This window comes from Petaurus breviceps, unplaced genomic scaffold (assembly GCF_028583685.1).
Source record: "Petaurus breviceps papuanus isolate PSGF00001 unplaced genomic scaffold, PetGlider_PUasm1.0 90667, whole genome shotgun sequence".
NCBI classification, from domain to species: Eukaryota; Metazoa; Chordata; class Mammalia; order Diprotodontia; family Petauridae; genus Petaurus; species Petaurus breviceps.
Window position 1 is genome coordinate 4753834 of NW_027187302.1, and position 27145 is coordinate 4780978.

The window sequence follows — 27145 nt, forward strand, 5'->3', positions numbered from 1 at the left end:
GTAGTTCTGACAGTAGAATGATAATGACTAGAAAGGGCAATAGCTGTTTTGCAATATTAAAAAAGGAACAAGGAGGAGGTCATTTAGGATTGTAAGAATTCAGTTTAAAATCATTTTTCCTATTTGTTTTCTCTAAAACTTGGCAGAATTATAATGACTAGAATACTTTGACATTCTAAGTCCTTTCCAGGATAATAGCACTTAGGATCAAACTTGTTGCAGCATACTAGTTGAGTTATCTTCAGTGAGAGAGTATTATATTATTTGTTAAACTCTGCTTCTTAGTTGAGAAACAACTGCTTTTGTGATGTTGGGGAAATGGCACCTATTCCATAAAATTTTTTTTTTACACATGCCTCATTTATTTTGTCTTTCAATAAAGCATTAATTTACAAATAACTAAATTTTGTGTTCAAGTTTATCTTTAAATGTTTCTTTTAACATGTATGTATTGACACATGGGAAGCTCTTAGACTTGGTGTTAGAGGTGCTAGAGATCTTGGAAATCACGTAGCCTCATCCTTTGTTTTTCAGACAGAATGGATTCCAAGGGTAAAGAGACTTACTTAAAATCATAAAGCAAAACAGTACTAGCCAAGACTTGTGGCCACCAACCCAACGCATTCTTCTGTTATGGCTGTATGAGATAGAATAGAGGAATACAGGAATAGTGAATAACTTTAATACATATAAATATATTCCTGCCCAAACAATGAAAAGTCACTATTCTTTTTTCTTAGATAATATCTTTTCCTTTCTTTGCCTCAAGAGATGTCTTGAGTTCTGTCACTGGAAGTGTTCATTTAAAGTTTCTGCAAGTACTTGTCTTATGTCATTTAAGCAGTTCACATATTAAATAGAAGTTGAACTTGACCTCAAGGATGCCTTCTGACTGAGGTTAATGTGCTTTGGATGCCTCACAGTTCTCCCATGTTGCTTGACCACCATTCCCATCCTTCATACTTAAACATTCCATGTGTAAGCATCTGGTCCACAGCTCTTGCTGATATTAACTCCATTCAGAATTCATGAACAGGAAGGGGGGAAAAATGCTAAAGGCTAGGTGTACAAAGCATGTATTTTCATTTAAATATTATTGTATTTTTGATTAGAATTTACAACTGCTACCCTAGTACTATTTTAAGGGCTAAAATGGAGAAAAAACTTCTATTAAAATAATAATTTACATTATAAAGCACTTTTAAAATAAGTTATTTTTGAAAGAAAGGGATTAGAGTTGTAGTTGGATTATGGCAATGATTATATTTATTTGTTTGTATTTTCTTGTTTTTCCTTGATGGGAAGTGAAGTTCCACATTTAGTTAGGTGAGTTTATGGTATTGTAGGTACACTAACTATGAGGTTATTATACCATTAGGAAGCTTTCTGATTGGCTGAAAGGAAAATTAGATTTGGAATCAAGTCAGCAAGCATTTATTAAGCACCTAATATGTGCCAAGCATTGGGAGATAGAAAAATTAATTAACTCTTGGAGCTTACATTATGTTGTTGGAGGGGTAGGGAGGGGATCATGCACCATGTCATTATATGTAAAATAAATAAAAGGAAAAAAAATTCTAAATTTGGAATGGGTGTGATCTACCAGGATAATCTTATTCATCTGGAGCTATGAGGTAGAAGACCCAGTAGGACTACTACTGCTGAGGGAAATATTGGGTGTAAAGTCTTAGGAACCTAATTTGGGACCAGATTTCTCCATTCTCCATATCTGTCCTCCCTGCTTACTTCTGTCACATTTAAGCTTGCCTTAAATTAAAAACTACCTTCTATATTAGACTTTACCTAATCCACCCATCTCTTCTCTCTTTCCACCCTCCCCAAGTGTTGCCAGCCCCCACACCATGGATCATATTGTATATATACATACATGCATACTTGTGTTATATGTGTGTATACATGTATATGTTATTTGTGTATATTATATATTTTCCTCTGATAAAATGTGAACTCCTTGAGGACAATTACTGCTTTTGTCTTTATATTCCTAGCCTCTGACATGATGTCTAGCATAAAATTGGTGCTTAATAAATGTGTTGATTGATTTTACTGGTACTTAGGAGGTCCTTGCCCTGTTATACTAGTTATGAATTGTATATACTTTTTTCCCTTTTAAATATACCCTGGAGTCTGATTATATATAGACGACATAAAAGGAGAAAGAAAAAGAAGGTAGGAAATGGCACTGAGACTGTGAAAGTGACAGAAAGTGGTCACAGGGTAAATGGACTGTTTGGTTTCTGGTACTATATGTCACATCAGCTCAGAGTTTAGAGAAGTCCTGTAGTTTTTATACCTCAGATTGGGGACCAAGGATCAGGGAAGAAAAAAGAGGCAGGACCTGAATGCAGGGTTCCCTAGGTGACTATAGGTTAATGTGAATATTTAAATAAACTACTTGCCACTTTTTTACCACTCGCTCACTCAACCCCTCATAATTTGCCTTCCAGTTCCACTGCTGTACTGGCTTCTAAACTCGTGTGTAATTAGCAGCTCTGGCTCCTGGGCAGGCAACAAAATGTGGCTTCAAATCACCTTCTTAAGACTGGTACAGTTAAGGATGAAGTAGTTAAAAGACATAAAATCTTCCTGGGGGAAGAGACCCTGGATTTTAGGATATCAGGAAGGCAGAGCCAAGCCAGATATATTTCATAGGTTCCAAAATGATCCTTCAACTCTCGGATTCAGTGACGTTTTCTCAACCTTGATTATTCTTGACCTCTTGTAGTTTTTGCAACACTTGTCTATCCTCCTAGATACTGTCTTCCCTGTAATACTGTTCTGTGCTTCTTCTCCTACCAATTGACAGTATTTTATCAGATGCATTTGCTACTGCATCCATCTCCCACTCCCTGAGGAGAGAGGGAGTCCCCCAAGCCTCTACCCTGAGCCCTCTTCTCTGTATTCTGTCTTTGTGAACATATCCTGTCTTGGGGGTTTACTTTTCATCTCTCCCATCTTCACAATCTAGATGTCCATTCCTAATCTGAACTCTACTCCAAGATATCTAACTAACTTGCTATAGAGTTCCATCTGCATCTCAGTTCAATAAGTCTAATACAATTTATTATCGTCCCACCTAAACCTTTGCCTCCACCAAATTCTATTTCTCTCAAAGGAATCAGTTTTAATCTTGGTATAATACTTGAAAGGCAGTATAGTTCCCTGAATAGAGTATTGGACTTGGATTTTGGAAGATCTGGGTTCAAATCCTGACACTGACACTGGCTGTGTGACCCTGACTTAGTCATTTAACTTCTCTGGTTCTCAGTCTCCTCGTCTTTGAAATAGGGATAACATCTCAAGGTTGTTAGGCTACAATTTGATAATGTATATAAATGTCAGCTACCACCACCACTATCATCATCCTTGACTTTCTCCCTCACTCCCCAAAACAAATTTGTTACCAAGGTCTGTTAAATCTGCCTCCACAAATGAAGGGGTTGGACTGAATGGCTTCTCAAACCCATTCTATTCCTAAAAAACTATATTCTGTGTTATATCTCTTGTATCTGTCCCTTTCTTTTCACTCAGCAATCACCCTGTTTCATGTTCTTTTTATCTTTTTCCTGGACTGGTATTAGCTACCTTTCTCTCACCTCAACAGTACATCATACCCATAATGTTAAACTGCAGATCTGACCTTGTCATGCCTCCTTTCAAAAACCTTCAGTGATTCCCTCTTGCCTCTGTGATTTTTATAGTAAAAGCTGAATTGTATAGTGTTTTGACGTTTTCAAAGTATTTTTTGTACATCCTCATTTAATTTATATATAGTTAAATAATCCTCAAGGAATTCTTGAGCCCCATCATTTAAATCCTTAAGTCTGTTGTCATCCTACCTGTCCAGCCTTATTTCATATCACTCTCTATCACAGTATTCCAGCTTAACTAGACTACAAACCTGTTCCCCCAAAATTGATATGCATCTCCTGTCTCTAAGCATTTGCATAAGGTCCCTTCCCTTTAGGCCCCCCAGTGCTGTGAATGAATTACCTCTTCCACTTTTCAGAATCATTGTATAATATTTTTGTTTTGTTTTTAGTGGATGGTCTTATATTCACAACTGAAATTTTTAAAATTTACTTTAAACTTAAATACAGAATAAGAAAAGGAAAAAAGGATTGCCATGTGCACAGCAGAACATGAGAAGCTTCAAAACATAAAGCAATAAATTTCCATTCCAAGAAAGCTGTATAATAAATGCGTCACATTGTGTTCAGAGGTATCCATCCTTTCTTGTAGGTTTTCTTTTGTTCTCTACTGTCCAGTTTTTACTTTGTTCTTTTTAACATCTTCTCCCCCTCCCAGGTAATAATTAAGTGTGGAAGTGTGTATGTGCGCGCGCACACACACATACATACATACATGCATATGCATCTATGTAAGACCATACTATGTTTATTTGTCCTGTTTCTCAAAGGTGGATAACAGCTTCCTTCATACGTCCGAGTCTTTCCATATTTAATATACCAACTCATTAACTATACCACAGCAATATTCTAACCTTGTGCTGTCTAGTTATTTTAAATAGTCTAAAACAATATTGATTAATATGGCTGACATATAGTTACCTATTTTTCTCTTTTGATTAAATCTGTTTTACCATTAACTTTGTGAGATTGTGATTACTACCCCTCCATTTTTTACATAGTAAATTCTACTCCTGATCTCTATTTTATGTTTGTGTGTATTTCTTATTTCCTCTCCCTCCTGATTTACTTCTGGTAAATTTACTCTGCTTTACTTCTACTCACTACGTTGCTCTCATGTTACTTAACCTACCCGCCTCCAAGGATCCCTCCCTTATCCTCTCCCCCCCCCCACTCCAAAATCCCTCCCATATACTCCCCTCCACTCTAAGATCTCTCTTATAATCCTCCCCCCTTCCTTATCCTCTTAGCTTTTTTATTTCTGAAGACTTTTATGCCCTTCTGTGTGTGTGTATTGTTTCCTCCTTAATCTTAATCCCCATGAGAGTAGGGTTCCAGAACTACCAGCCCCCCCCCAATATGATTATGTCATTTCTTCCTCTTGTACCTCATTTGTAAAGGTAATTACTCTTTTTGCCTTTTCCTAGATGATACATCATACTCAGCTCTACCCTAGTCTTTCTTTTGAACTACCCATTTACTAACAATTATCTTAGACATACAATTTACATTTCCTGATATAAAAAGTAAACAGTCTTTCCTCATTGAGTCCCTTGTAATTAGTCTTTGATGTGTACTTTATATTTCTCTTGGATCTTGTTTGTCAAATTTTCTGTTGATTTCAGGTCTTTTTGCAACAAAATCCAGAATATCTGGCAATTCATTGAGTATCCATTTTTGTCATTCAGAATTATGCTTAACTTTGCTGGATATGTTATTTTCAGCCACAACCCCAGTCTTATACTCTTTGATATATAGTGTTCCAAGACCTGTGTGGTCTTTTAGTGTAGCCACTGCTAGGTCTTGTGTGCTTCTAATTGTGGCTCCGCCATATTTGGATTGTTTTTTTCCTGTTGCCCATAATATTTTCTTCTTGAGCTGGGGGTTTTGGAATCTAGCTATGGTGTTCCTGTAGGCTTTCCTTCCAGGATCTCTTTCAGGTGGTGATAGGTGGTTTTTTTTTCTACTTTCCCCTATTGTTCTAAGGTACCTTTAAGACAGTTTTAATTATTTTTATTGTATATTTTTATTTATTTTATTATATTTTTTATTTTATATATATAATTATATTTTATATATTATAAATATATAATTATATTTTATTGTATCAAGATTCTTTTTTTGATCATAGCTTTCAGGTAGTCCAATTATTCTTATGTTTTCTCTTCCTGATCTGTTTTCCTCTCCAGATCAGTTGTTTGTTTTTTTTATGAGATGTTTCGCTTTCTCTTCTATTTTTTCCATTCTTTATATTTTGTTTTGTTATTTCTTGCTGTCTTAAAACTTTGGTGGCTTCCCCTTCTCCAAATCTAATTGGTTGATTTTCTTATAATCTTGTTTTACTTGGATTAATTTTTTTTTAATTTTTCCTCAATCTCTCACATTTAATTTTTAAAGTCTTTTTTAAGTTCTTCTATGAATTCTTTTTGGGTAGGTGACCATTTGATGTTACTCTGGGGTAGAAGAGGCTTTTTTTTTTTTAGTAGCAGTTTATTTATTGTAATCACCTCTAGTTCTGAGGCAAGGGGAATAATGTTTCTATCTTCAAATTCTCTTTTATATCTCCCCTCTAGTCTGGAACTAGAAGCCAAGAACTCCGCCCTCCTGTAAGTACCCACAGCCAGTAGCATCTCCCCTACTGCTTCTGTACTTATTGAGAGCTGTGCTGGTTCCTTCTTGTCCAGGACCTCATCTTGGCTGCACAACTGGACCTAGCATCCTTTATCAGCAAAGGTTCCCTTAATCTTCCCCTATGCAGATGCTTGATTCCACACACTGTCCAGGAAGTGAAAATTCCTGTCACTGGGACAGAGGCTACCTCCCAGCCCAGTTAGCCCTAGGACTCACCATTTTTTCTATTTCTGTTTCAGTGGAACTAGCCTAGAGGTGTTTATACTTCACCAGGACCAAATTCTGGATCTTCTCAGATTGTCCCAGGAAAACCACTCTTCTGCCTTAACTCTTGTTTATTTTTACCTCTACATTTGCCCTGAGGTGCCATTTTATCTTATTTGTGGAAGAAATCTGGAAAGTTGGAATTTTCTGACTTACTCCATCATCTTCCCAGAATCTTCTCCCTTGTGTTATTTTCAAGGCTTGGCTCAAATACCATATTTATGAAACCTGCAAGTTGCTAGTCTTGTTACTCAGATTGCCTTGTCTTGTCAATAAAAATATAAGACTCAAAAAAACAAGGGATTCTTATTTTCTGTCATTGTAGGCACTGCCTTACACATAGTATGAATTTATTTAAGAATTTACTTGCGTTTTTAGTGTGGAAGTTGATGGGAAGGCCTTCAATAATCTTCCAAATGTCCTATAAACTGTTTCTTTGGTCTTTCCTCAGTGGAAATATCTCATTCCTCCAGTGGCCATAGCAACAAGAGTCAAAGAGTACATGTGTTCTCCAGGTGATGACTCTTACTTGGAACTCTCTGCCAAGTATATATTGGGGGGGGGGAATACCTTAGGGATCTATAACCATAGGATAAAAAGCAACCAAGACTCCATTGGCCATTAGAACAGATTTATTTGGGTAGATGGATCATGTGGTGTAGTAGGAAGAACATTTGGACATGAGGGTTTAGAGACCTCCGTTCTAATCACAGTTTTTCCACTGTCTACCTATGTGACTTCAGACAAGTCATTTAGCCATTTAGTGCCTGAGTTTCTTTATCAAATGAAGTTACACAGTGCAACCTTCTAGCTTTAGAAATATGACTTAATATTTTGTGTCACTTGTAAATGCTTTGGCATCTATCGATAATCCAACAACCTATTTTTTAATTATTTAATAAAATCTTTTTATCAAGTTAATTGAAGTGTTGATTCTGAATATCTTGAATTTCCTATTTCTGTTTTCCAAAGCCTCCTCTATTTTGTCATATTTTTTCTAGTTCCAGTTAGCACCATCTCTGTAGTATATATTAATTATATAACATATCAGGACTGCTTCTAGTCCTCTACACTTATTGCAAACTGTGACATCAAAAAACCCCAGAATTTCTATATTATTTTAGTAAATGCTAATGATAGTATAAGTTTTGTTTTACTTACTTTACAAACATTAAGTTTTGGCCATAGTGCTTTATCTCAAGCTTCAGTATTTAGTTCTTTGATTTTATATTGTTTTGCATATAGACTGCATCCATCAAATGAGATCTTTTAAAAATGCCTACTTAAACAGAACACTGATTATAGATTATATTTGCATATATCCCTATCATAAAAATAAGTATTTCAGAAGTCATAGATGACTCTGCTCACAGAATAAATAAATGCCATAAATACAAAAAAAAATTTCATCACTGCATTTTTCAGAGCTAACCCGAGTAATATGGGCAAATCATTTCTAAATCTTGAATTAAATAATCTGTAAGCTAGAGCCATCCTATCCCATAGGATTGTTGTGAGTTTTAAATAAGTACTTTGTAAGCCTTAATTAACAAAGTTAGTTGTATGGACCTTTATCTACTTAAAAGCCTATAATAGTGGGGCGGCTAGGTGGCTCAGTGAATAGAGCACTGGCCCTGGAGTCAGGAGGACCTGGGTTTGGGGGATCCGGCCTCAGACACTTAACACACACACATACACAAAAAACTAGCCATGTGACCTTGGGCAAGTCACTTAACCCCAGTTGCCCTCCAAAAAGCAAAAAATAAAATTAAAAAAATTTTTTAAAGCCTATAATAGTTATCTGCTTCCTCTTGCATCAAATCCAATTGGACATAGCCCAAGATGTATTCCATAATAATTGCAAATGTTTTTTGGGCATACGTTTCTTCATTTTATGGTTCATTTTGCTTTCTTAATCACAGTATCATTGAATACTCTTATTTGCATTTATTCAGAAATTATATAGGAACTTAATAGTGATAAAAGATCCTTTTTTGGAAGGAAACTTCTAAAACAATAGTTCTTAACCTTTCTGTGTGCTGTGGATGGTACTTTTGGTAGTCTGTTGTACCCTTCTCAGAATAATGTTTGTTTTCTACATTCATAATTAAAGAAAATTCTATATTTCAATTAGTTATTACTAAAAAACAAAGTTGTATTCTTCCCCAACCAATTTCATGACCCCTTGATATCTATTCACAAATCCTTTTGGAGTCTGTGGACCCTAGATTAGGAACCCTTGCTCTAAGACTGTATAAAAATTTTTCCAATCTATAAAACTGTAGTCTTTTTTTTTTTAAAGCAATCGGGGTTACGTAACTTGCTCAAGGTTACACGGCCAGTTATTTCTGGGTGTGGTGCTGAGTGTCTGAGCCCAGGATTCGATCTCCCGGGTCGTCCCAACACTAGAACCGGTGCTCTTACTCTCTGAGCCACCTGGCCGCCCCTAAGCAATTGGGGTTAAGTAACTTGCTCAAGGTTACACGGCCAGGTGTTTCTGGGTGGGTGCTAAGTGTCTGAGCCCGGGATTCGATCTCCAGGTCTTCTCAACACTGGAGCCGGTGCTCTTACTTGCTGTGCTACCTGGCCGCCCCCTCAAAACTGTAGTCTTCTAAAGAGAATCGTTTGCAAAAACTTGCCTTACTCTTTAGTTTTCCTAGAGGATGCCCTTAATAAGCATGTAAATTCTTTTCATGACGATTTCGTTAAAGTGAGAATGGGTCATATGATTTAGTAATTGTTACCTATGTGCAAGGAACTGCATAATAGGAATCATTGAAGCAATGTATGATTGGAAAAGGAAGTGGTCTAGGCATGAAATGAAAACTAGTTATTGAATAAACATAATCTGAGTGTTTCACTAGAACATGTGAAATATAAAAGAAAGGTCTCTATCATGTTTTGTATGTCCTCTGTGAAGAGTCTATTAAAAAAACATGGGCAGTTTAGTGTAACAAAGCATCATGGGTTTTTAATCTTCACCGATAGAATATCTTCCCATTGATGAGATCATATCCACTGAAGCGTCAAATCTAAAGTCCCCAATTTAATATTCAGGAGCCTTTAACAACTAGTGCTTTATCACTTGATTAACTTCATCTCCCACTGTATAAGCCTATTAATATTGACTATTTTGTTATCTTTAGCACAAGTTGAGTGCATTTCCGCCTGTTCCTAGTTCATGGTATCCATTCCCCACCCATACTGCACCCCCCTCCCCATTCCATTTTCTATGCCTATGCCTCATTTCCCACTACAATTGCTTATCTGACTACTCTGGGCTAAAGTGATTACTTTTTTCATTGAGTTCTTGTAATATGTAATCTTTTTTTATCCAGTCAGTGAAGAAACATTTATTAAACATGTAGCATGTGCATCATATTACGGTAAGCAATGGAGATACAAAGACAAAATAGAACAGTTTTTTTAAGGCAGTTACATCATAGGGAAATGTGTACATATATAAACGTGTGCATGTGTTATGTACTCAAATAAAAGATTGTTTGGAGGAGTGCACTAGCATCTGGGGGAATCAGGAAAGGCTTTATGTAAAAGTTGGAAAATTAAGCTGAGTCTTGAAGGAAACCAGGAATAGCAAGAGGGGAGTGCATTCTGGGGATGGGGAACAGACAGTGCAAAGGCATAAAGATGGGTATTAGAATATTGTGACTAGATCATAAGAGTGCAAGGAGGGAAATAATATAAGAACACTGGAAAGGTAGGAAGGGGTCAGGTAATGAAAAGTTAGGTGTCGACAGAGAAGTTTATATTTTATACTGGGGGAATGTGGGGCAAACAACACAGTGTTGACATGATCACACTTGAGTTTCAGGAAAATTACTATAGTGACTATGTAGAGGATGGATTGACATGGAGAGAGACCTGAGGGAGGGTGAGCAGAAAGGTGGTTGCAAGTCCAGGCAAAAAGTGATATGGTCCTGAAGTAGGGTGGTGGCTTTATTGTATAAGTGTAAAAGAGAAGATGTATATGAGAGATGTGGAGAAAAATAAGATTTGGTTATTGATTGCCAAATAAGGAATTATGGATGATACCAATATTGCAAACCTGACTGGCTAGAAGGATATTGGTTCCCCTGGACAGTAATAGAGAAATTTGGAGGGGGGGATTTGAGGGCAAGGGTGAGTTGGGTTTTATACATCTTTAGTTTGAGGTATCTATGGGACATTCAGGTAGAAATATTCCAATAGGCAGTCTGTCATGCTAGACTAGAGCACAACAGAGAGACTAAGGCTGGAGATATAGCTTTGGGAATCATCTGCATGGAGGTGGTCAGTGAAACCACAGTAACTGATGAGGTCATGGAGCTAGTATAAAGAGAAAGGGAAAAAAATGGCCCAAGACAGGCCTTGTGGTGCAGTGACATGATGAATTAGCAGAGGAGAAATGGCATAACAACCCAGTGAGAAGAGGGCAGTCAACAATGCCAAATTTTCTAGAGAGGTGGAGGATGGGGATTGAAAAGTCTTTAGATTTGGTGATTAAGAGATCATTGTTAACTAGAAAGAGCAATTTCAGTTCAGTGAAGAAGTTAGAAGTGAGATTAGATTGTAGGGATTTCAGAAGAGGAAGAAGACAGGAAGGGATGGGAATCAAGGGTTCATGTAGAAGTGTTGACATTGGTTAACAGAAGGGCCACTCCTTTATCACAGACAAGAGTAAAGGAGGAACTAGAGGAGGGTGTCGAGGAAAGAAGAGGAAACTATTTTTTAAATAGCTTTGATTATAAAGCACTGTATTAATGGTAATGGTCTCAACCGAGAAGGTAGGGAGAATGTTGTTGGAAGCTTTCAGAGAGAAGAGAATGTTTGGAGCATTCATTGTAGAGAGTGGTATAAAGAATAATTTGGAAGAAGTAAAAAGATTGCTTTGTTGAGGTGCAGGCCCGGTTGAGATTTACTTTCAGAGATTACAAAGAAAAGGAATAAAATTATAACATGTTAAGTTCCATAAGAAAGTATTATTGGATTTCTAAAGGGGATGGGAGAAGGGAGGGCAGGACAGTATTGATACAATGAGAATTCCATGTAAAGACTACATTGAAATAATGTCATTTGAGCTCTTAGGGCAAGAACTGCCTTATCTATATTTTGTATCCTACCCAGCTTTTAGAATAATTCTCTATATGTTGCAGGCTCTGAATAAATGGCTATTGGATTCTTTGTTGTCTTTTTTATTCTATAGTTTTTTAATATAGAGGCGTATACCCCACCTGTTCAGAACAGAAACAACATTCAAAGAGCTACTGTTACCATAGCAATTTTGTAAATGGAGAATGTGTTTATGGACAGCTACAATTCTAACTGATATATATATATATGTATATTTTTTTTACATTTTTATTTAAAGTTTTGAGTTCCAAATTCTATCTCTCCTTCCTTCCCTTCTGCCCCAGGTAAGCAGTCAGATATAGGTTATACATGTGTGATTATGAAAACATTTCCATATTCGTCATTTTGTACAAGAAGACTCAAATAAAAGGGAAAAAATGAAAGAGTGAAAATAGCATGTTTCCATTTGTATTCAATCAGTATCACTAATTGAAATCTTAAAGTTTATCTTTACTAGGACCTAGGACAATAATAAAGAATGGTTAAGAAACCTGGGGTGGGCTTGGTGAGACTTCTTGGCTATGATTCGAAGTGTCAAGGCTTAAAATCCAAGTCATTGGAAAGATTCCTTGAGGTAAATAGCTTAATGGGCAGTACTTATAGAGCAAACTCAAACAGAAATGCAGGTCATAAACTAAAAATTAGCAGTATCTATGTTATATTTATTTGTTAAACATTTCCCAAAAACATTTTAATTTATTTCAGGCCACACTTGAGAGTTTTGCAGCTGCAGGCCCCCAAGTTTGACATCTCTGCCATAGAGGACCTAGAATTTCTGATGGTTAGCAAAGGATGGATGTGGAGGGTGTGGGGATGTGAAGATGGCTAGGGCAGTAGCTGGGCTAAGCATACCTTTCTAGTCTTGTTGGGCATTACATCCAGCTAAACTAGCCTTCGCTGTTCCTCACTCACAACACTCCATCTCCCAGCTCTGTGCTTTTGCACTGGCTGTACCTCATACTTAGAATGTACTCCCTCCTTTCATCTGACTCATATACTCCCTTCTGTGAGGGATAATTTCTCAGAAGTGAAGCCTCCTCAAAAGGGTTAATAATATTTGTATTATTGAAAGTTTCCCGCCTTTTCTTGTCCTCTGTTCCTTGTTGCTGGGGAAGATTCACATGAATAGATTGTGCCCCCTGAAGCCCAGCCAGTGGGATAAGGGGAAGGGATTTGGGGGCTCTGTTAGGGTTTGAAAGGACCTTGCTTTCCGGAATCAATTTGTACTTCCTTGGCCAGTGCCATTAGAGCAATAAGGGCGGGGTACCCTTTCTCATGAGAAAGCAATAAACTCATTTCTGCTTTCAGGTATCTAAGTCTTTGTATTGTGGTAGTTGTCTCTGACCCACAAACCTCTCATCAAGTTGCAGCTCAGGTACCATCTCCTGCATGAAACCTTTCCTGACTCCTGCCCCACCCCTCAACCTGGTGCTTTTGCTCCCAAACTACCTTGTATTCAGCTACTCTGTGTGTCTGTGTGTCTGTCTCTGTGTCTGTATATTCCTTGACTTTTCCTAATTCTTAAGTCTGGCATTATATCCACTACAATAAGCGGCCTCTCCAGAGATTTAGGGAGGGAGATGTAAAGAACCACCCCAAAAGCAATTACTAAGAGGAACTAATTTTTCCCTAGCTGGGAATCCTCACAGAATGCTATGTAACCCACATCCCAGGAGTAATCCCAGATGATAATCATCTAGCTTCTACTTAGCAAGTTTTTAACAAGCCTGAGTTTGTTTTTTAGCATTTTTTAACTCTTCTTCCTGGTTTTACCCTTATGTAATTTTAAAACCTAGTCTACTTGAGAACCTTAAACAGCTATCTTGTCACCCTGAGTCTAGTCTTCTGTAGGTTAAATGGTACCATTTCCTTGTATCAGTTCTTACATAATATGAATTCAAAGACCTTCACATTTTTGGTTGCCCCGTTCTGGACACCCTTCAAACTTATCAGTGTCTTTGCTATACTGTGGCAATTAGAATCTTTCAATAACTGTATTTCAATATAATTGATTTCCATTGTAACTACATATTTTATGCATTTTAAAACAATATTCTGAGGAGTCCATAAGCTTCATCAAACTACCAAAGGAATCCATGACCCCCCAAAAAAAAACAAAACCCTAAGAACTACTACTTTGACCTGTTAAAAAAAATTTGGGGTTCCAACCCTATCATCTGTTTTAACTATCCCTCCTAGATTTGTGTAATATAGAAATCTGATAGGCATACACTCTTTTATTCACACTAATGAAAAAATTCTGAACAGTAGAGGACCAAGTCCAGATCCATGGAGTACTCCACTGCAGGAGGCCCTGCCAGTTGACTTTGGACCAACCACCTGAGTCTGGCTATTCAACAAGCTCAAAAACTATCTAATTTTATTGTTATCTAGCCAAAATTTCTCAATCTTTTTTTACAAGAATAGTATGGAATAGTTTATGAAATGATTTGCTAAATATTCAGACCCAGTGGTTCTTAATTTAAAAAAAAAAGGTTCAGGGTCTCGAGTTTAAGAACCCCTGACCTAGGGCAAGCAAAGGAGATTCAGGTAGAATTGGCAGGTCCTGCAATACCTCTTCCATTTTTGGCCACGTTAGCTAATCGAGTGGCTCAGTAGATCACATCTGTATCCACCACTTTTTTCAGTGCCCCAGGATGCACTTCATCTGGCCTAAGTGTCAAGGACATGTAGATGCTTTCTTATTATCCCCTTTTCTTGGATATCAGCTTGTTAACTGTTTTTATTCTGTCATTCCCAAGTCATTCTCCTTGACAAAAAAAAAAAAAAGTAAGAGTTGAAGCAGAGTTAGAAGAAACCTCAGAGCATTCAGTGTAGGTCCCCTGTTTGAGAGATGAGGAAACTGCAACTCAAAGCTCTGCTTTCTCTCTTTTCTAAGTTATTACTGTACACACCAAGCACTGGTCCTATTTATTTATTTATTTATTTACTTCCCTGATATAAAACAAACAAAACAAACAAACCCTTTTCAGTTTTTTTAATCAACTTATTTTACTTAGCTTTTCTTATTCTGGCTTGCCAACTACCTCCTTTTCCTTTTATTCCAGTCCTCTTCAGGTCTTTAACTGCTGAATCCTTTTCTTTCTGATGATTGACATCTGGTTCAAGATATTGCCTGAGATGAGAACCCTCACATGAAGTTGAGCACTTGATTCTCAGAATAAGAGAGGGTGTGTGTGTATGTGTGTGTGTGTGTGTGTGTGTCTGTCTGTCTGTAACTGAAAAAAAGTCAAAATCTGCCTCTAAGCAATGATTTTTTTTTTGCCTTTTTTTTGGAGGGCAATTGGGGTTAAGTGACTTGCTCAAGGTCACACGGCTAGTTTTTTGTGTGCTTGTGTTAAGTGTCTGAGGTCAGATTTGAACTCAGGTCCTCCTGACTTCAGGGCCAGTGCTCTACTCACTGCACCACCTAGCTGCCCACTCACTGCACCACCTAGCTGCCCCTTAAGCAATGATTTTTAATCTTTTGTCATAGACCCCTTTTGGCAGTCTAATAAAACCTGTAGAACTATTTCTTCGCATTGTTCTCTTCTTCAAGAGAATGAAAATATAATACAACTAATGGGTAGTAATATTGAATTTGCAAAAATTGTGATTAAAAAAATTTAGGCCTTGGATTTCTTTTTTCTTTTGTCTTCTAAATGGAAACAGCACAATTAACTTTATCTCTCTGTCTCTTTCTTTTTCTCAGAATGGAACTATTTTAAATTCATTTCCCTCATTAGTGGATTTTTTTATATCAAGACCCTTTGGAATAAGACCCAGACTGAGCTGAAATAGCCAGTTTTCGGGGGTTTAACAAAGGGTCTGAGCACTATAAATCTTTGTCTTTAAGGATGAAGTCATCTCATTTTTATTACTAAAGGACATTAGAGCAACAAATGTGGGGTGATGCTTCTATCTGTAACTCCTGTATCTGCCACTTTTGTGGCACGGTGAGGGTGGGAAATGAGGACGGTGTGAGGTCACACTTGAATCTCCACCTAGAAACCTGGGAGAATTCTTTCCATTGTGTAGCCCCCCAAAGCTTCTATGATTTCATTTTTTGCTAGCATGCTGGCTGCATATATTTATTAAAGTTTTATTAAAAGAGAAAATAAGCAAACAAAACAGTGTTGATAACTCCAACTCCTAAAGAGCACAGCATGATTATTGATGATTGTACAAGTTCCAGCATCAAGAACCTTTCCGTACCCAGCTCCTCCACCTGACATTTCCATGCATGGTATACCTGTTGTCATCTTCTGTGCAAAGTGTCTTTAAACTTCAACTAATGAGCCATAGATGAAGTCTTCTAGTTTGTATCTTCATTCAGTTATTCAGGGTACTGAACATTCTTTGGAACAAACCTTAAGGAAAGTCCATTATTTTTCCTCCTAATTTGACTAATTTTGTACAGAGTTCACAACCCTGGTGATATGATAATAGAGCAAGGATCTTTTTATTAAGAATTTAACTGATATGTCTACCTCTTCTGACCTGTGTGGACTCATGTTATTTCTCATACTTTTGTCACTGACCCAAACAGCAGTAGAATCTTAATATTACTTTCATATATCAAAATGTTTTCACTACCTTGGGATTTAACTTTGACACCAGATTATTTTCCTAACACTTAGTCACCTAATCCCCCTGTGCTGGAACATATTCCATCATCAACTTCCCTCTATCTCTGTATCTTCCTTCATGACTCAATTCAGGTTCTATTTGTGGATATGTTTATAGTCATCTACTAGAAAAGAATCTCTTTAAGAACCAGGATTGTTTCATTTTTGCCATATTCCAAGTATCTGAGATGTATGCCACTAGCATGTCTTAGTGCCATGGGCAGCCTTTGCCAGCCTTGGAGTCAGGAAGACCAACTGGAGTTCAAGTTCTTCCTGCAATCCATTTTGCCTTTTTGACTGCAGCAGGCTGCTTAATTGTCAGTGCTCTGACCATTTCACTGGGAATTGGATCCTGCTTTTCTTTATCTGTGAAGTGAGGGAGTTGGTCTAGATGGCCTTTGATCATTCAGAAATTAACACACATTTAACAGCATTTAGTTTGCCAGACATATATTTATGACAGTATGAATAAACTTGTAAGACAACTCCTTCCCTCAAGGAGCTTATGTTCTAGGAATCAATTGAGAAAGATAAGTAAATGCAAGATAAATACAAAATCAGTATACCATGTCTTAGGAAGTAGGGCTTGGAAAGACCACTTTAAGAAAGTTTTATCTTAACTAAACCCTGAAGGAGGCTAGAGGTTTCATGAGGTAGAGAATAGGAAGGGAGAGCATTACAGGCTTGAGGAACAGCCTGTGAAAAGGTATAGAACAGGATAAGGAAGCTTTTATGGCCTTCTTGGGCAAACCCTAGACCACCTAAGGGAAAGTAATAGGTGTTAAACCTGGAAAGAAAGGCAGGGAGCCAGGTTTTGAATGCCAGAGAGAAAAGTTTATGTTTTATCTTGAAGTCATTGGACAGTTGGTGAATATTCTTAAGCAGAAGAGTGGACTTAGGCAGACTTGTGTTTTTTAGAAGCACAATTTGGGTGCTATATAGACAATAGATTGGAGAGGAGAAGAGACTAGATGCAGGGAATCGGTTTAGGAGGCTGTTGAATTATTCTGAGCAGGAAGAGATGACTAAACTATGATGTGAATCAAGAGAAGGGCTTGATTTTAGAACATTCAGGAGACTTGAATGTGAGGGATGAAGGAAAGGAAAGACTGCCAAGATGTAAAATAGGATATGCCCTTAATCATAGTGGGGAAAATTGGGAAGGTTGGGTTTAGGGGGAAAGAAGAGTTCTATTTTGGAGATGCTGAGTTTGAGATGCCTTTGAGACATCCAGGTAAAGTGCTGGGTTTGTAGTTCAAGAACCAGGCTTCAATTCCCTGCTCTGCCACCTCCTACCTATAGGACCCTAGACTTTTAGTCTCTCTGGGCTTCAGTTTTCTCCCCTGTAAAATGAGGGAGTTTGGATCTATGATCCTGTGTCTTTCAGGTACTTGGAGATTGAAGATTCGATTTTAGGAGAGAGGTGAAGTCTAGCTATGTAAAAAAGCTGTATGTATAGAGTTAGTCAACAGGTAACAAGCATTTCTTAGTTCCTTCTATGTACCAGGGATGGTTGAATTGATGGGAATTGGTAAGATCACCAAGGGAATATGGAGAAGAGTAGACCCAGGATAGAGTTCTGGGGTATACTCGTGTATAGCAGATAGGAAATGGGTAATGGTCCTGCAAAGAGACCTTTCCACAGGTATGAAGAGTGGTAACATGAAAACCTAGAAGCAGGGGGATAGTCAACAGTGTAAAATGTTGTAGAAAGGTCAAAAAGGGCAAGGACTCAGAGGTCTCTAGCTTCTCTCAATCTTTAAGTTAAAGAATTGCAGTATTCTCTTTTTTTCCTTTTTTTTGGAGGGGGGAAGGCAGGGCAATTGGGGTTAAGTGACGTGCCCAAGGTCACACAGCTAGTAAATGTTAAGTGTCTGAGATCGCGAACTCAGGTCCTCCTGACTCTAGGACTGGTGCTCTATTCACTGTACCACCTAGCTAGCATCCCAAGAGTTGCAATATTCTTGATGGAAAGAGTTTGTATAATAACAGTCATGAAATTCCAGATCCACCAAAAGAAAAAAATTGCCAGTACTTTGTGCATTTCCTTGAAGATAATAGGTGTTTATTGAATGTTAGACAAAAAAACTTAGATTATTCAGTCTCTTAAAACTATTAGGTTTTTTTTTTCACCTGGTACCCATCTTACCCTCTTTTGCCCCAGAGTTATTAGAAATATCTTTTTTTTTTAACCAGGCCTGCAATTTCATTGTTGTAGGAAACTTCTAGTGAGGATAGTTCCTCCACCAGTGTAGATCACTAACTATTCTGCTTTTTATTGTCTTAGAAAGCTGCCTGTTACACTGATCGTAATGTTCTCAGGGTCATATGTCTAGACTTGTACCCAGGTCTTACTGAGATGGGTTTTCTGTCTGTAGTACCAACATGACACACTGCCTCATTTAGAAACAATATAAATAAATAGTTTGTATTATGCTTTCGTATATACTTACATCCTGATGGTGCATATGTAAGAAAGGGGAATATCCCCAAGTCTCAAAATCCTTATCTTGAACTTCAAAAGGCTCAACTCAGTTGTCACCTAAGTAATTTACCTTTCCTATTTTCCATTTGTCAGTGCTATCCTCAATTTACTTTGTATTTCACTTATATGTATACATGTTTTCCGACCTTCCCTTGTATAATAGAACTGCTTACTTTTTTCTCTTCTTACCTGTAGGCCTTAAATATAATAGGTGGTTAATAATATGTGTTGACATGAATTAAGGATGAGAACTTACGTTGTGACAAGCTAAATTAAGAGGCACTTAGACCTGCCATAGTTGATCAGTTTAATGGCCAGGTGCTGTTCTAAATTCAGGAATACAAAGAAAGCTTGTGCTTAAATAAGTATATACATTGTAGTTAAAGTAGGTAGTTAACCTTTGAGGAGAAAACTTCAGTGACTTGGGTCTAGAAAGGCCTCCTACTGAAGTGACATCTGAGCTGTCTTGAAAGAAATTAAGGATGTCAAGAATTGTAGGTGATGAGGGGAAGCATTGCAGCCATAGGGGACAGCCATTGAAAAAATGTGCAGACAGAAGATGGAATATCATATTCAAGGAACAGCAAGTAGGGCTGTATCGTCAAACTGTAGGTCCATGAGTAGTAGTAAAGTGCAAAAAAAAAAAAAACCCCAAACCTGGAAAAGTATGAAGGGGCTAGCTAGGTTGTCTTAAAAGCCAGAGTGCTTTATATTTGATCCTCTGGGTTGATAGGTCAGTTAGTGAATAATGAAAAGGTAAGTAACAAGGTCAGACCTACTTAAAATAGATTTTTATTATCTTCTGTTTTTATATTGTGTACATTTTCCTATATCCCTACTTTCCCATATTTCAAAGGGATGATTTATAAGTAAGACATTTTTAGAGAAGGAGAAATTCAGTAAAAACCAATCAATGTTCAAAATAACAAGCACAGAAGTTTTCTTTTTTTCTCAGTAACCTCCTTGGGGTATATGCTTTTTTGTAGAATCTTTGGGTCAAAGTTATGGACACGTTTAGAAACTTTAAAATTTTGTATTCATTTTGAACTTAAATACAAACACACAAAAAAAGATAATTTCCATGTATATAGCACATCATTAAAAGAGAATTCAGTATAAAATGATGGATTTCCTTTTCATATCATTTACTTTTTTAACTATGTAACAAATACTACACATTGTTCTCAAAGCTGTCCTGCTTTTCTGTGATTCCTTCTGGTTTTAGTTCTCTGCTGTGTGCTTTTTGTTTTTTTTCTCCTCCCACCTTAGATGAAAATACCCTCAGACACAAATGTGTGTGTGTGTGTGTGTGTGTATATACATATATATATATGTAAAACCATACTATCCATCTCTTTATCAGTTCTTTCTCTAGATGTGGATAACACCTTCCTTCATAGGTCTTTTGTAGTTGATTTGAGTATAATACTTGAAATGACTTAGTCATTCAAAGTTGTTCTTAGAACAATATTGCTTTTATTGTCTACAAGGTTTTCTTGGTTCTGCTGATTTCATTATTTCATGCAAATCTTTTCATATTTTTCTAAAATCCACTATCTCTAGTCACTATATATATATATATATACATGTATATATATATGTGTGTGTGTGTGTATATATATATATATATATATATATATATAGAGAGAGAGAGAGAGAGAGAGAGAGAGAGAGAGAGAGAGAGTGGTAGTCCAAGACCACAACTTGTTTAGCGTTCCCAGTTGACAGGCATTCCCTCAATTTCCAGTTCTTTGGCACCTCAACTGCTATAAATGTTCTAGGATATATAAGTTCTTTTTCTTTTCCCCCAATCAGCTTGGAAAACAGATCTAATAGTTTTGCTTTATCAAAGGGTATAACCCTTTAGGCATAATTCCAGATTTCTCTTCAAAATGATTGGATCAATTCTACCAACAGTGTATTAGTTTCCCAATTTTTTCACATTCCCTCCAAAATTTGTCACTTTCCCCTTCTATCATTTTAGCTATATACTGATAGGTGTAAGATGGTATCTCAGAGTTGTTTTAATTAGTATTTTTCTTATCAATAATGTTTTAGAGCATTTTTTTCATATGACTATATGTAGTTTAAATTTCTTCATCAAAAAACTATTTGGGGGCGGCTAGGTGGCACAGTGAATAGATCACCAGCCCTGGAGTCAAGAGGGCCTGAGTTCAAATTCGGCCTCAGACACTTAAAACAAAAACTAGCCGTATGACCTTGGGCAAGTCACTTAACCCCAGTTGCCCTCCAAAAAGTAAAAAAACACAACTATTTGTTTATTTCCTTTGATTATTTATCAGTTGGATAATGAATCATGTTTTTATAAATTTGACAGAGTTCTTTATATAACTGGGATAAGAGACCTTTATCTGAGAAACTCTGAAATTTTTTCCAAATTTTCTGCTTTCCTTCTAATCTTAGCTACATTGGTTTTATTTGTATAAAAGCTTTTAAATGTAATAGAAATTATCTGTTTTATACCTCACATTGCTCTCTTTTCTCTTGTGTTTATTAATAAATTGTTCTCCTATGCATAAGTCTGATTGGTAATATGTTTCATGTTCTTATTTTCTTGTGTTATCTCCTTCTGTATCTAGGTTGAGTGTCCCTTTTGACCTTGTCTTGGTAAATAATGTAAGATATTGATCTATGCCCAATTTCTGCCAGATTGCTGTTCAGCTTTTCCAGCAATTTTTACCAAATAATAAATTCTTATCCCCAAAACTTAAATCTGTATATTTGTCAAACACAGGGTTACTATAATCACTTGCTGTATATTGTATGTCCACTCTATCCAACTGATCTGTTTTCCTATTTTGGGGCAGCTAGGTGGCGCAATGAGTAAAGCACCAGCCCTGGAGTCAGGAGGACCCGAGTTTGGTTCCGGCCTCAGACACTTAACACCCACACAGAAAAACTAGCCATGTAACCTTGGGCAAGTTACTTAACCCCAACTGCCCTCCAAAAAAAAAAAAGGCTATCTTACTATTTCTTTTTTTTTTGGAGGGCAATTGGGGTTAAGTGATTTGCCCAAAGTCGCATGGCTAGTAAGTGTGTCAAGTGTCTGAGGCGGGATTTGAACTCAGGTCCTCCTGACTGCAGTGCCAGTGCTCTATTATTCACTGTGCCACCTAGCCACCCCTATCTTCCTATTTCTTAACCAGTATCAGATAATTTTGATAAATACTGCCATATAATATATTAAAATCTCGTACTGCTGACAGTTGTTTTAATTTAAAATTTTTTAAATTAAAATGTTTTCTTGGTATTATTTTTACATCATCTAAATTTCCCTCTTCATCATTCTTCCTCTCCAAAACCCATTCATGTAACAAATGGTATTTTTAAAAGAAAAAGGGGGAAAAATCAACAGAACTTAGAAAAATATTGAAAAAAATTACAAATTTTTTTTCCAGTGCTCCAAAATGTGTGGACCTCCAACCTCAGCAAAGGTTGAAAGAGGTATAATTTTATATTTCTTTGGAGCCATGTTTATTCTTTGCAATTTTACAGTATTCGCTTTCAGTTGTCTCATGGTAATTCTTACATTTACATAATTGTAGTCATTGTGTTTATTTTCCTGACCCTTCTTACTTCACTCTCTCATTTCATGTTCTTATAAGTCTTTCCATGCTTCTCTGTTCATCATATTCATAGTTTCTTATAGAACAGTAATATTGCATTACCTTCATGTGTCATAATTTGTTTAGACATTCCTGAGTTAATGGGCATCCACTTTGTTTCCAATTCTTTGCTACCACTCAAAAGTTCTACTATAAATATTTTGGAGTATTTATGAGAACTTTCTTTTCATCAGTGACTTCCTTAGGGTATGTGCCTAGTAGTGGGATCTCTAGGTCAAAGGATACAGACATTTTATCCATTTCCTTGCCATAATTTCAGATTGTTTTTTAGAGTAGTTATACTAATTCACACTTTCATCAACATGCATTAATGGTCTTATCTTCACACTCCCACCCCCAACATTAACCATTTCTATGTTTTTTCATCTTTACCAATTCAGTGTGAGATAAAACCTCAAGATTGTGCATTTCTCTTATTAGTTATTTGGAGCATTTTTTCAATCACTTAAAGTAGCATAAAATTCTTTAGCTAAAAAAATATTTGTCCAGATCCTTTGACTAGTTATCTACTGGGGAATGACATTTGGCCTTATATCTTTTTGCTAGTTGTCTATGTTATTTTGGATAGCAAACCTTATCAAGAGTATTTTATACAAAGATTTCTCCCCCCACCTCCCATTCCTTTGCTTTCCTTATCAAATGTGCATGTGTATATGTGTGTGTGTGTTTAGCACACATACCCTATGGAAGCTTTTCATTTTCATGTAACTGAAATTACTGTTTTAGATGGCTTAAGCTGAATACTGTGAAATGATAATGACCAAGCCTGGCTCCAAAGAGCTCTGAGAAGGCACTCTTCCCCCATTTCTTTGCAGAGGAAAGGGACTAAGAATCCCAGTGCAACACTACATATGGCAGACATATTAAAAAAGTGGCCATGGGGCGGCCAGGTAGCACAGCGAGTAAGAGCATTGTCCCCAGTGTCGGGATGACCTGTAGATCAAATCCAGGCTCAGATACTTAGCACCACACCCAGAAATAACTGGCCATGTAACCTTGAGCAAGTTACTTAACTCTTTAAAAAAAAAAGTGGCCATTTTGTTCTTTCCATTTACATTGTTATAGTCATTGTGTATTTCCTAGTTATTACTGCAGTTTGTATTTATCACTTTCATTATTTTTTATAGTACACTAAGATTTTCTTACATTTTCTGTACTTCAACTTAATCCACTTGATGAGTATCTACTTTGTTTCCAGTTCTTTGCTACTACAAAAAAAAATCTATAGGAGCAGCTAGGTGGCGCAGTGAATTACACACCAGCCTTGGAGTCAGGAGTGCCTGAGTTCAAATCCGGCCTCAAACACTTAACACAAGAAACTAGCCGTGTGACCTTGAGCAAGTCACAACCCCGGTTGCCCTCCAAAAAAAAAAAAAAGCAAAAAAAATCTATAAATGTACTTGATGGAACCTCTTGTTTTATTTTTTACCTCTTTGGGGTAAATTCCTGGCAGTGGAATCTCTGAATTAAAGTGTATGGACATTTTACTCACTTTTATGTAATTTTACTCACTTTACCTACCATGTTTCCCCGATAATAAGACCTATCCTGAAAATAAGCCCTCCCCTTACTGTATAAGATTCCTCTAAAATAAGCCCTCCCCCGAAAATAAGCCCTATTGAGATTGCTACTGTAGTGAAGGTGTTCCCCTGCGCTACATGCTACATTACGGTACCCTCTGTATGCACCGCCCCCCCCCCCCCCGGTGAAATGCATGCCGCGCTCCGAGCTGCATCCAATCAGAGCTGCAGCAGTGAGCGCGGCATCCTGTTCTTCCCCAGTGATTTGCTTATTGAATAAAGGTACATTTTTTTGTTCACATTTACCTGTTTATTAAAATTGCTGTCAATGTTCATTAAAATAAGCCCTCCCCTGAAAATAAGCCCTCTGGTGTTTTTCTGTCCAAAAAAAATTAATAAGACAGTGTCTTATTATCGGGGAAACACGGTAAGTACAAATTTTACATATTTTCTAATGGTTTGACCAGTTCACAGGTCTACAGTGTATTAGCCTTCCGTTGTTTCTACAGCCAAAGATTTACTGTTTCATACTTTTTTTTTCATTTTTGTCAGTTTGTTGGATGTGAGATGAAATCTCAAAGTTGATTTTCATTCCTTGATTATTAGTTATCTGTAACATTGTTTTATATTGTTAACGGTTTGCAGTTCTTTTGAGGACTTCTTCCCATAATTTGACCATTTAACTATTGGGAATGGCTTTCAGTGACTGTAGTCATTCTTAACCTTGAATAGACAATTTGATGGTTGTAAAAAGCAAACTTACGCTTTCCTATTTTCTTAGGTAAGAAATGGCTAATATCTTTAAAATGAAGAGTTTAAAAAAGGAGGTTTAGTTATAAACCAAATTAATTTCAATTCAACAAGCATTTAGTAAGCTTCTGGAATCCAGTTCTACATCTAAGATCCTAAGCTTTTTGTATACTATGGTCTAAACATCAGGCTAGAAGCTGGGAGTACAAAGACAAAAATTAATCATTCCTTGCCCTCAGGATGCTTACATTTGACCAAAAATAGCCTATTTTATCCAACTTTATCTTCTTTATTCATATTAAAAAGAAGATTTTAAATCAAAGTTTAGAGTTGACATCTTTAACTTTGTCAAGGCAAGTCTGTTAGTAAAAACTATAATAACCTTTATTTTCAGTGTATAGCTTATTTTGTGAGGTTTTGCTTTTGTTACTTTTATAAATCATAGAGTATAATAAAATTAATTTCACTTTTACAGTTAGCTTTAGACATTTATACCTTTTATAAATAAAAAAGTGCTTTGCTCATTTTAAAACCAAACTGATAACTTAATGCTGTTTCAATTTAATGCAAATTGTAACCTTTCCAACTTCATTGCCATACTGTAGTTTGAAAACCAATCTAAGACTAACAATTAAGGTTTTATGTGTTCTTATCATGACTCCATGAAAACTTAATAATATTTAAAGTATCTTGTTAAATATTATTGATTGGTATCTCTAGAGAATGAAACTATAATTACAGCCAAAACTGATAGAGCAGTGCAAATTTATCCTACTGACTATGAGTATTTCTTGGGTTAAAAGTATAATTTAGCTTATACATGTATAAAATTTAAAATCCTAGTGATTTTAATCTTCCATCTTTTCTTCTTTCTGTATTATTCCTTCAGTGAAATAAGTAATGTGTCTTGAACCTAATTTGTCATATTCTCTTGCTCCAGAGGATGTATATTGAACTCTCTACTCTAGTTAGTAAAAAATCAAATACATAGTGAATTGATTATAGGTTTCTATGAGGACATTTGTCAGGTGTCCTTTACTTTCCGTTTGTCCTTGATTCCTTCTGTTACAACCCTCTTTGTATAAGGTATCCTGGGAAAAGTATGAGACTAGGTATCAGAAGACTTAACCTTTTTTAGTTCTGGCTCCACCATTACTTACTGTGTTATCTGAGAAACCCAATCAGTAGACATTTATTCAAAGCATCTACTAGGCTCATGGAAGGATGGGTAGAGGATACAAAGACAAAGAATGACAGTCTTTAAGTGCAGTGAACTTACATTCTTTTGAGGAGACAAGAAGAACAGCATGTCTGATTATAGGACACAGTGACAGTGAAAATGTAATCTCATGTTTGCCACCAGTGCACCTCCTTTCTTGGGAGTGTGCAATTTAGGCTTGACCTTGATGAGTCCTTGACCAGTAGTCTGCCAGGCACACTTGTGGGTGACTGCTTTTAGAGATATTTATTACCATGTAAGAATATTTATCTAGAGCCCCAATGTATTAAAAATAAACCATGAAACCTTAAAATAGTAATTGCAGAAGAATTAATAACATTTGGAAGTCTATATCTACCACTACCAATTCCTTCATTTATTCAGTCTCTTAAAAGCATAGTATATTTTCATTGGCTCTAATATATTTTTTTATGGATTTGTAACTTTTATACTTAATATTTTTTAGAAGTCACTTTGGATGTTTAAAAAGCTTGAAAGCCTCCAAGAAATGCCTTGATCCTGTAAAGAATTGTTTTAAAATTTTGACTCATTTCTGTGTAATAGAAACTTGTTATGTAACTGAAGATTTAATTTTAATCATAGACTTAAATTTAAAGGATAGATTTAGAGGGGATCTTTTCCAACCTCTTCATTTTACAGATGAAGAAATTGAGACTCTGAGAATGTAAGTGATATGTGGAGGGTTACACAGCTACAGAAACAGGATTTGACCCCTGATCTTCCTGACTCCTAGCCCAGCATTGTCCTCCCTATCCATTGCATTTTTTTCTTGCATAATATCTTTCATTTTTTGGACTGAAGTTGTGACCATAAGCAGTTCATTTTAGCTGAATTATTAGTTCAGAGTCAGAAGACGAGTTCACATCCTGGTTCTGCCACTTGCTGCCTGTATAACACTTGACCCTGCAGGGCTTTATTTTCCTTATCTGTGTAATAAGGAGGTTTAATTGCATGAGCTCAAAGGGCTCTTCCAGCTATACTAAATCTTAAAAATTTTCAGTTTATCTGATAACAAATATTAAATTTAGTCATTGGGATTTTAAAGTAGTATGGCCAAATAGAACACTAGAATCACCCCCATTTCCTACCTTTTGTAATAATGTGTTTGAAATTATTTAAAGGAAGCGTGGATTAGGAAATTGAAAGCCAGGAAAGACCTGGCTTCCAGTCCTGCCTTGG

General features: G+C 36.5%; 1 protein-coding gene across 1 annotated transcript in view; it reads left to right on the top strand.

Moving 5' to 3' along the window:
• ZNF292 (zinc finger protein 292) overlaps positions 1-27145 on the top strand; it is a 112549-nt gene that overhangs the window by 40724 nt on the left and 44680 nt on the right. The gene's annotated exons all lie outside the window — the stretch shown is intronic.